Below are 11,410 nucleotides of genomic sequence, written 5' to 3'. Positions count from 1 at the left end.
CCACTGTTCCATGTCTTCTCCATTTGTGGATAATGGCTCTCACTGTGGTTTGCTGGATTACCAAAGCTTTGGAAATGGTTTTATAACCCTATCCAGACTGATAGATTTCAATTACTTTCTTTCTCAATTGTTCCTGAATTTCTTTGGGTCTCGGCATGATGTGTAGCTTTTAAGGATCTTCTGGTGGACCTTACTGTGTCAAGCAGCTCCTATTTAAGTGATGCCTTGATTGTGAATCAGAACTACAAGCACATTTTAATTTAAATATCATTTAAATAAAATTATATTAAAAGTATTTAAATTTGTTATTTTTGTATTACACGTTGCATGACTGTAGCAAGCATATAATGAATATAAAGGAACGGGTCTATTTAAATGTCAGGTGTGTTATATTATTATTATATTAATATAATGTTATATTATTATTACATTAATATAATTAATATAAAGGAATGGGTCTATTTCAATGTCAATTCTGTTCCTTCTGCTTTCACTATTGTATAGTCATGTATGAAGACAATTTAGAACAAAAATACAACTTGTATAAAATATGTAATGGTGTTTGTCTATTAAGTAAGTGTAAGGGAAATGCTTCACAACAACAGTCTTATCTCTGGGCCACACGGATGTCCTCATGAAACCGCTGAGCATTAAAATGAACAGTTATGACCGTTATGAATGAATGAATATTAACGTTACTTATCTTTAGAGCATAAACATAAGCATATACATAAAAGAGTGGACTGCAAAGAATAGGTATAATTAATTAGTTGAAAATAGTGCAGTATCAAGAAGGAATATTACAATACAGTTTGTACAGTTTACAGCTAATCGGGGGGGGGGGGTGGGGGGGGGCATGACGGCGGCGTTGCTGTCGTCATCCTGGCGTGACACGGAGCAAATAAAAACCACATTTATTTTTGTTAAAGTATCAAAAAACAAAGCAGGAATTATTTATCACGAAAAACAATAGCAGACTGGAATGCTCCCCCCACCCCCTTGGCGAAATTCCTAATTATACAGAAGAAGAAGGGATGAAATGTGATCATTTCAGCGTCATTTCTGGTAAGTGCACATGGCAGTGCGCGATTTGAGACAACACTCCTTTGTCGAAATTTACGCACTATGCAAGACAGTACGTAGTGCACGAAGTGCACTAACGTAAGTGCACTAACGTAAGTGCGCGATTTGAGACACAGCCTAGGTCTCTGTTGTGTGTTGCAAAGTGGTATGTAATCAATGACAAAACAATGACTTGTGGCAGAAAAATAATAACTCTCCTCCAATGTTTTAATAATTAATGATCATATAATAATTATTCATTTTATTTAGTTAGTATTTCAAGTGCCCTCGATCAAAAGTGGCACAGAATTACCAGCTAGTGACTACTTAGTCTAGTTGACAAAGCAAACTGGTAACATGCTAGTTCCCCAGTAAAATGCTAGCATTAGCCTGGAATCGATATCCACCAATATAGCTGCTAGATTGCTTGCATCCAATGGGCTACCTTAGGTGCCACCACATTAAACCTTTTTATCATTGATTTTTTTATTGCAACATCATCATTTTACAACTCAAATCCAAATACAAAACAGATTGCAAAAAACATTTAGATTCATCCTATCCCATTCCTTATGGGACATCCTATCCCATTCCCCTATCCCTCCCTTCTGCTTTATTTCAACCAGCTCCTCTCCCCTTTACAAACCCCCATGATACTAATATCTACCAAAGGATATTATTCTCATCTGGTTAGAACATCTTTTAATTTAGACTTCAAATCTGTCCTAATTGAAATTTTGTTTGGTAATGCATTGTTAACTCACGCTAAAGATAGTTCCAGGTAAGAAATGTCCATTAAACTCAAGCCAGTGAGAAGGCTACTTGAAATATCATGAGGAGGTTTCCATCGGTTGACTACAGTCGTTTTGAATGCGTGTTAGCCAGACTTTGCAATTTCTTTTTTTGTTAGAGAAAGTTGAGTCATCTTTCTTTCCATAGGCTTACCAGACAGAACTTATTCTAAAGTAAAAACTTTTTTAGTAAATGCCTCCCCTCCCCCCAGTTAAAGGGGATTATCGTTCCATAATGGAGAACACCACACACTCTTCCTGCCACTCTGAATACTTTACGCATGTAAGTTAAAATTAGACCGTGATACAGGTAGATAAACCTACAAGAAGGAAATCCTTTAATATTACTGGTGACAGAAATTCTTATTCCATAGTCTTCCAAGACAATGTTTTATTTTCATTCACCCAATAGCTGATACTTCTCAATACTAATGCTCAGTGATAGAGTTTAAAATCAGGGCATGGCCATCCCCCATCTGATGTTTTGGGTTGAAGAGCTGACCATTTTATAATGGGTTGCTTTCCATTCCGAATACCTTATCTAACTAAAGTATCTTTTTGTCACTACCTATTGGAGGTGCTGGAGGCATCGGAGAAGTAACAAACTTTATACTGTATGTGTTTTATAATATGTTCATTTTAACGACTGCTATACAAGTTGGGACATGTTTCCATTTTAATATCATTCCATTTGACATCTTTATCTATTTTAAAGAGTTATTTGCTTTAGCTATAGATGATAAGGAAGTACTTTAAAACCCAATAAAGGACCTTATTTGAAAAAATTAATCTGGGGAGGGAGGACAACCTTATTTTGTCTATATTAATTAGCATCAGTGTTTATTTTGATTCATTTAATCTTGTATCCTGAAAGATACTTAAATTGCTTCAGTTTTTTTCAGGATTCAGGAAACAGTTTTCTGAACATCTGTCATACAAATGAATGTGTTATCCACATGAAGTGAAATTGAATGTGATGTCCCACTTATTGAAATAGGGGAGATCTGAGGGCAGATTCTAATAATTGTGCCAGCGGTTCTAAGGATAAATTAAAAATCATTGGAGACAAGGTCTCGTTCATCATTTTATGTCAGAAATTTCAGAGAAGCCTTCTCCCACATACTCGGGCTGTAGTAGTAGCATACAGTGTTTGAATCATATTGATACATGTATCTCCAAATAAAGCCTGTTTAATCGGGGTAATTATTTGTATATCAGTAATATTGGCCAATGGCGAGCATATTCTAATGGGTCCTTACCAGGCTTAGGAATAACTGTGATCAGAGTTGTATTTAGATCACTAATGATGTATGGGCCGGGACAGTTGGCACACTTTTTAATTAAACGAAATATACAAAGCGGTTGTATCACACTGAAAGATAATATTTTGTCACTAGCAGCCTACACGTGTCATCTCTCAAATACAGTTGCATTTTCAGCTTTGAACAAAACCGTTCAGGAGTTATTACCGCAAGAGTTGGACATGCTCCTGGACGGGACAAATGAAACAGCATGGGGGACAAATGAAACATAAAGTTTAAGCCATATATATTATCTTCCCACAACTTTAGTATTTTACTACATATCATGGATGGTACTTCCAAAAGGTGTCTTTTAAATAGATTGTTGCAGGGCAATGTTAACACCTCATTGCTGTCATCCTGAAGCGTTTATGAAGCGGTTATTGAAATATCATCCACGGTGGATGATTCTGACATTTTCATAGCTAGAACAGTAGGTTTTTCCATTTATATCATGTTTCTATTTGTGAAAAATTTCGTTTCACTAGGTTTTTAGGTGGGTTATACCACTGGACATCCAAATAACGCCCCCCAACCCGTCAGTCTCCATAGGATAACATGGGAAAACTCGACGCCCCCTACCTGGTGAGCTCAAATATATTTTCATTGTTCTAAAACTGCTTTTCCATGCCTCACCTCCATAAATAATTCTATAAACACAGATATTTGTTCATTTACTTAAAATCCATGGAGTTGCAGCCAGGTCGGGGACAGTTGAAACAGCTGTTTCATCTGTGCCCGACATAGACATATGCCATTACAGCCTGTTTTGCTTCTCATGTAAACAAGCATGCAATATGAAAGTCTGGGATTGTGAAGAAAACTAAATGGTCTACTGAATAAGAATGCAATCAAACCTTTAAATTAAAACACTCATTAATAATCAAAACAATGTTACCACTACTAACCGCTACTTTTGACCATCAAAACTGGTTTATCGGCTGCAACGGCGTGATAAAAGGAAATAACAGGGAGATATTTGACAGATAGAAGGAGGTTAACATACTCTATGTTCAGACCTAAGGAAGTCTGTCTATCATCATTGCACTCGGAGAAAACTGGAATGTTTCATCCGTCCCGCGTTTCAATCGACCCGGCTCTTTCCTACTTTTAACTGTTTCTAACCATATTGGTTCAATAATATTCCAAACTATCAGGTAGAGTAGGTTTGCCATCTATACCTGGTATGCAGCGTTTATTACATCATCCTAAACTTGATTGTCTATGTACCCAGTCAGAGGGGGAACCTTAGTTTGAACCAACTAAACCTGAGAGGCAGGGTACATTGGTAGGGTGCACTATGATTGGAAGGTCTATTTAATTTTTAGATAAACATTTTAAGCAAAGACCTTTAAGACCCAGTAATAATGAAAGTAGACATGAGTAAAGTAGATATGTAACGTTGCTCAGAGGTTCCGGTTATTGTTGGTCGATCCGACTGGAGTTTAAAGTCAACCCAAAGAAAGGACATCCGGCAGAACTACTGGCAGCACCGGAATGTTCCCTTAAATGAACCGTGGTTGATGTAGACTAGCCAGACTGTAATGAAAAATGATTGCAAGGTTTTTTTTCTTTTCTTTTGATGTAGCTAGGCCAGCAGCTTCCCTTTGCTTCCAGTCTGTATGCTAAACTGGCTAACACATCTTGGGTTTATAACTATATAACTACATGCTATATATTATTCTTGTACTAGACACAGAGATAAAACTGATGTATGTTTTCTAATGTGACTCTGTGGAGGAAAGAGAACAGGAGGCTTAGTGTCCTAGTTTCCTCCCCGGTTTTATGTTGTAGTTTCTGCCTTGTGTTTCCCTTGAGTGTCTGCATATTCTGTTTCCTGTTTTATTTTTGATAGTCTGGTTTTCTGTGCTGTCTACAGTTTCACTTCCTGTATTTTCCCGCTCCTGTGATTACTTGATGTCTTCCACCTGTTTCCCAGCCCTTTTGTCACCTGCCTCTTGCATTACCAAGTGTATTTAGTGGCTGTGCTCCCATTGTCTCCTGGCAGATGGTTTTGTAAGTTTGTGTGTTCCAGATGGTGTGTTCTTTGTCTGCCCCGTGATCCGTTTTCCACCTCATGGATTTTTCCAGTTCTGTGTTGCTGTTTTTAGCTTTCTTTTTCCTTGGACCGGAGATATGGATTTTTCTTTTGCCTTTTGGCTCCCTGTGTTTCTTTGGACTCTTGGTGTAAATAAATCCTTGTTTAACTTCTCCTGCCTGACTGCCTCTTCTCTGCATTTGGGTCCTCCCTTCCCTACACGTAAAAGCGTAATACTGGGTAAGGTATAACGGTTTTATGACTGAGTCACGGAAGAGAAAGCCCACCAATGGGAAATAGGTTGGCCAAATAAGGACATGTTTGGCATAACTAAATTTACAGATGACAGTAGTGAGGAAAAGGGTGGTGGCTGATTTGACAAGAAAACTCAGCTACGGCGTAAGAGACACAAAGAGGAGTCAGGAAAGCGATCGGGGTTATTCCTCTGAAGATCTTAGAGGCATTGGGTTGGGAGCAAGGACCATCACAGCACCGGGCTTAGAGCCTAAGACAAGAGTTGGGGAGTTGAACAGCAAACAACTAGAGAATACTTCAGAGTTTTCTTCAGTGGACTTCAGGAGATCGAGCAACACAGGGTAACCATAACGACCAAACCAGCTGAAGAGTCCTTAAACTCTGAAGTTTTATCTCTCTTTCAACTGCAACAACGACTAAAGACTTTTAAAGAGAATTTGAGCGATTTGGACAAAACTACAAGATTCTACAGTTCAGCAGAAGAGGAAATAAAAAGATCTCCTTGGCCAGGATGACGCCCCCCCCCTTTCTCTCCAAAAAGAAGAAATCTAAATCACTCAAGCTCAGCTATTATAATCAGTTTTTGAACTTTAAACATTTTATCATTTTACTAGTTTTAATCATTAAAAAAGTTGTATAGTTGCTCTTAATTTTGCAATAAAATAATCACTGCATTTTAAAGTACAAGTAGTAGATATTGACTTTATTTCTTCACTAAGCTGGTAATCCATTAGACAAAGTGTGTTTAACATCTTTAAGGTTCTTATAAGTTGCTCTTGCTGACAAAATTAACTTATCCTTGGGGCCTAGTTTTCTTGGCTACTGAATACAATCCTAGCAACTATACCAAGTGCACGGATCAATGAGAAGAGAGCTATCGTTAACAGGGGTGGCTGAGGTGGTATTTGGTTCTAGGGCTATTCAGTCAGGTAAGGCTTAGCCCCACCTACCCCAGGGTAGGGATTTGGAAGAAGACAGTCAAGAGCTATGCAAATCTCTTCGACACAAGCTTCAACAGTTCTTAGTTATACCTAACAGGGTAATACCCATGGGTCTAGAGGATCAGACCCTCTAAGATGGAGAGCTGGTCCAGTACTGGACCATTGTGAGACATTGTATGACCATTGTTAGATCCCGAGTTACCCCTGTGCCCCCTGTTCCCCAGGGGGAACTCGGGATATAACAATGGTCAGACAATGACTCCACCTGCCAATCAGCTTCCGCCCAACAAGGTGATGAACACTCATCGATGTCCGGCATCCACCAATCAGCCGGTGAGCTCCACGGAAGAAATTGAAACAATACAGACTGCGTGTATTCCTTGGCGTGTTCCATGCAAACCAACTCGCCCAAGATGTTCAACACTCAAAAAATATCTCTCCGGGCTTTTTGAAATTTTCAAATGTCCTTAGACAAAGCCAGTGAATGTACATAGTTGCGCTTTCAGTTGAGTAGGCGGTCCTTCAACGTGGTCACATTCGTACACACACTGATAAAATGTGGACATATATCGGTATGTGTTCTATCAGATCACAAAGCTTTCTTAATGCGTCTTGTTGGGGGATTCACACCTGTACTTAAGGATCACCCAAGCCTAGGTTGATGCCAGGTGTGAACAGGGCCAGTGTGCAGTTGCCTGCGGGACATCACTAACCACAGGAAACAATCCCCTCACAAAGTAGAGACCAATCAACTGGCTGACAGCCTGAAGGTTTTTTACTGCAGGTGTAATGAGTCCACTTTCACACCCCTCACCCACCCAACACCAAATAACCACCTACTCCTCCCCAGCTACCCCTCAACGCTCCCAAACGACCCCCTACTTGCACTCAGGATGTGTCAGCTCTACCAGATGCAGATGATTAGGAAGGCCCCCACCCCGGACGGCGTGTTTCCCTCCTGCCTGAAAGTCTGTGCTGATCAGCTGGCCCCCATCTTCACACAGATGTTTACGGATCACTGGAGCTATGTGAAGTCCCCTCCTGCTTCAAACACTCCAAAATCATCATTGTCAATATGGGACAGAATTGCATCCTGCAACACTTTTGACTCCCCAGGGATATACGCAAAAACCCTTTTTGTGGGCTCGGCGTTCAACACCACCATCCTGTCCACCTGTCATTGTATATCACACTGTAGGTGAGGCTACAATAATATAATAATGCCTCTGAGTTTTTAGTCACAAAATAAGATTTTACTACAAAGACTTAAAACTAAAGATATTATTTAACATGTTTGACTTTGTCGTAACATGAAGACGGAAAAAAGACTGACTTAGGACAACTCAGAATGAGTTTTATGACCACCTTACACCAAACAACTTTCCTGATTTCATTCCAACATTGGAAATTTGAGAAACAGTGGAATCCCTTGAACGGTCGGCAGAACAGAACACTTGACTTATATGTACTTTTTAAAATTGTGGGCCATGGACGCATTTTATATACAGCATATTATAACATTAACACTTTTTAACACCTTTTTTTCACAAACTTCCATAATACTCCACTGTCCTACTGTCCATTATTTACTTTTATTTGTCCAGCTTTGTTGTTCTTAGCTGTTATGTCTATTTCTGTTTAAGTACATGAGAGCAATGCCAGAAATCTGTCAAATTCCTCTTATGTGTACCTGGCCAATAAAGGTGATTGGGGTTCTGAACAATAGCGTTAGGGTTAACATTAGTGCCCCTTATGTAAAGGGAGGAGGAAGTAAAGCTTGCCCAATCAAATAAGAGCAAGCTCACATTCTCAGTAGATCAATTTGTAATATGACATTTTGAACAGCATGATTCTGTGCAGTGATTTGCCATCAAATTTTCAAACTGGAGGGTGATGAACAACTCATCACTCCTGGTGTTTCATCTTCACACCTTTAGCTGAAGCTACACCTTAACACCAACACAGGTCCTTGCGTTTCTTTAATGATAGGCTGTTTTCAGTCCGCCTAAGCACATGTTCACAGCTGCATGTCATTCAGCTCTGTAGGAACAGTTGTTTTCTCTTGTTAGGCCCCGAATGCCAACAGTGGCAAAAGCCCTATTAAAACTGAAGGAATTCTTCCTTTTCTTTCTTCCAGCAAATTAATCGCCTTTTTGAGGAACTTTACATCCTCAAAAATGTACCAAAATTGCCGGTTGACTCAGTTCTTGTAAAAAATGACTCGCTAGCGCCCCCTACAAAATTAAAAAAATGAGCCCAGCAGTACGTTTAACATAGACTCACAAAACTTGGTACACATATGAAGCATGTCAAGATGAACAACAAACGTTATTGGAGCCATAACCTAAACCCAACAGGAAGTCCGCCATTTTTTATTTAAAGTTTGAAATTAGTGTGATTTGATTTCCATGTCGCACTTTAACAAACCCCTCCCCTAGAGATTTCATCACATCAACTTAAAATTTGGTCTCCACCATGAAAATTTGATCACAAAAAAAAATTGGTCTGTACCATCTTAAGAAGTTAAAGATGAAAAGTTAATTAAAGAAAAACTTTTCACAGGGCATAGCGTTTTGCGCGGTGGCCATTTTGTGCGTTTTGCCATTGAAACAAGAAGTGGTGTAACTTGAGTGTACATTGTCCAGTTGGCCCGAAACCTTTTACGATTCATAAGTGTCCAACCCTGATGACATCTGACATGCTGACGTCTACGGTAAGCGTGTTGTTTCATTTCCGGTGCTACAATCTCACAGATGCTATTTTTCTGCTCCAACAAAAACTTACTGCTTTATTGTTTAAATCTGGTGGCAAAGTGTCTGGAACTGGATATAAGTGTTGTGCATTGAACTACACTTGTTTATCTTAGAGCCCAAATCAACGGGGCATAGAAAGTTTTTTTTTAACATTTGTTTAAATCACGGACGCTACTTTTCTGCTCCAGCGAAAACTTACTCAAAACTGCTTTATTGCTTAAATCTGGTGGTTGAGAGTCTGATTATATTCAAACACTCAAGCACTTATAGTTTCATTATCCTACAGCAACTCCCTCGCTTGTTAAAACGCTTTTAGCTACTCCAGCTTAGCCATTAGCAATGGTCCCTCTCCTGCTCTCTCTCTTGCTCTGTATGTCAAATGTTTAGCAATTCCTCCGCCTCCTTTACTGATGACGGTACATGTAATAAATGAAGTATATTCGCTGCGCTGGAGGCGAGGCTTAGTGAGTTTGAGGCACGTCTTCACACCCTGGAATCAAAATGCTTCCGTAGCTAGCCAGCGTCCCGTAGCTGGTGCAGGATAACATACTGCAGCTCCTGTTAGCAGTCCTCCGGCGGACCCTAAGCAGCCGGGCAAGTGGGTGACTGACCGAAAGACGCGTAGTGCTACCTCTAAACCGGGGAGCGCACACACCGGCGGCCGCTCCAAATCGGAGCCTATGTCTGGCCGCCAAGATCTTCACTTTCTTGCAGTTTCTCCCCACTCATTAACACACCAACTGAGAAGCCAACTCTGGTTATTGGGAGCTCTATACTGCGGAACGTGAAGTTGGCTGGTCCGGCAGCCACGGTCTTGTGTGTCCCTCCCTGGGACCGGAGCGGTAGGGTGACCAGACGTCCCCGGTTTCCGGGGACAGTCCCCGATTCTGGCAACTTGTCCCCGGCTGGATCTGTCCCCGGAAATGTCCCCGGTTTTCCCTATGACTGGAAATTGGACCGAAATTGGAATGAAAGAAAGAAAATACTGACTAAACGTTGCCGATAGTCGTACACCCTACACACGCAGGCTGAAGGCAGCCATGTGTGCTGTCTGGGACCCGGGGCTGAATGCTGTCGGGTCTCTGGGACTCGGGGCAGAACGCTGTCGGCTCTTTGGGACCCGGGGAAGAATGCTGTTGAGTCTCTGGGACTCGGGGCAGAATGCTGTCGGCTCTTTGGGACCCGGGGCAGAATGCTGTTGAGTCTCTGGGACCCGGGGCAGAATGCGGTTGTAGTTTTCTACTACCGCGGCATCGGCCTTCGGGTCTGGGACTTGTCCTGCATTCGACTGCGTATCTCTGCCGCCACGGTCTTGGGCCAGAGTGCGATTGTATTTTTCCTACACTTCCACGCCAGCGTTTCTATTGTATTTTGTGTTGTATTGTATGAAAGGGGTGAAAAAATAAAAAAACCAAACCAAATGCTTGACCTCTGTCGGAGAGAAATTCCTTTTCTTCTTCCTTCCATAGCTGCAACTTTGTTTCTTTAGTTTGCCTATCATCTGCATTTATTTGAGAGACAGACATATATTTTTAAATATTTAAAAACACCAAACACCAAATATTTATTTAGTAAAAGTTGACGTGAGCTTTTACTTTGAAAAGTAAGAGCGATATAGTATTTTATTCCATATGCGAGCTTTTATTTTGAAAAGTAGAAACTTGGGCATGGCAGAAGGATTTTTTTAGTTTGCCTATAATCTGCCTTTATTTTATAGACGAACATATATTTTAAGTGTTTTTATTCATCAGTATGACAGTCTGCCGCCCGGTTCTGGTCCGTCGAAGCCCCCTACCTTCGCTGCCACCCATGTAGCAGCGCACCCGAACCCCTCTGGATCCTCCCACAGGTGGTGGGCCCATGGGCTGGAGGGAGAGGTGCCACGTTGCTTGTTCGGGCTGTGCCCGACCGGGCTCCGTGGCAAACCCGGCCACCAGACGCTCGCTCACGAGCCCACCGTCTGGGCCTGGCTCCAGACGGGGGCCCCGGGCTTCCTCCGGGCGGGGTCTCTCTATCCCTTCCTTGCTCAACCATTGAAGTCTTCGAACCATTCTTTGTCTGGCCCCTCCCCTGAGACCTCTTTGCCATGGGAGACCCTACAAGGAGCACAAAGCTCCAGACAACACAGCCCTCAGGTTCATAGGGACACACAAACCTCTCCACCACGATAAGGTGATGGTTCCCGGAGTCTGGCTGGCTCTGGGGACGTGGAATGTCACCTCTCTGTGGGGGAAGGAGCCGTAACTTGTGCGGGAGGTGGAGCGCTACC

General features: G+C 41.4%; 1 long non-coding RNA gene across 1 annotated transcript in view; it reads right to left on the bottom strand.

Annotated features, from left to right (window-relative positions):
• The window catches only part of LOC117943086, a 27,076-nt gene extending 19,100 nt beyond the window's left edge, over positions 1-7,976 (bottom strand). Inside the window, exon 1 of the long non-coding RNA XR_004656281.1 lies at positions 7,965-7,976. This is a non-coding gene — a long non-coding RNA (uncharacterized LOC117943086). The remainder of the gene's footprint in view (positions 1-7,964) is intronic.
• Between the last annotated feature and the right edge of the window lie 3,434 nt (positions 7,977-11,410).

This window comes from Etheostoma cragini, chromosome 4 (assembly GCF_013103735.1).
Source record: "Etheostoma cragini isolate CJK2018 chromosome 4, CSU_Ecrag_1.0, whole genome shotgun sequence".
Taxonomy (NCBI): Eukaryota; Metazoa; Chordata; class Actinopteri; order Perciformes; family Percidae; genus Etheostoma; species Etheostoma cragini.
The sequence above is the reverse complement of the archived record's forward strand: the minus strand, read 5'-3'. Positions and strand labels throughout refer to the sequence as shown.